A 325-nucleotide genomic window follows, 5' to 3' on the forward strand; every position below is an offset into this window, starting at 1 on the left:
GGAGCTCCTCAAGATTTTGAGGCCATAGAGCACGCCATGTAGGATTACCATATCATCAAATTTTATTTTTTATCTTCTACAAAAATAGAGTTCTACATTGATTTAAAAACATATAAGGATTTAAATTTTTGTTCCATTGGATAGTGCTTGAAATATGCTCGGAAATAAGATCCATTTACAATATAGTTCTAAAACTTATGAAATAGAGACCGCCACGTAGGATTGTCATGTCATTAACTTTTATTTTAAATATTTTAAAAAATAGAGTTCTACATATATTTAAATATATAAAAAGGAGCTTTCAGTAATGAGAAATTAGAGTTTC

The sequence above is a fragment of the Beta vulgaris genome, chromosome 7, assembly GCF_026745355.1.
Source record: "Beta vulgaris subsp. vulgaris cultivar EL10 chromosome 7, EL10.2, whole genome shotgun sequence".
Classification (NCBI taxonomy): domain Eukaryota; kingdom Viridiplantae; phylum Streptophyta; class Magnoliopsida; order Caryophyllales; family Amaranthaceae; genus Beta; species Beta vulgaris.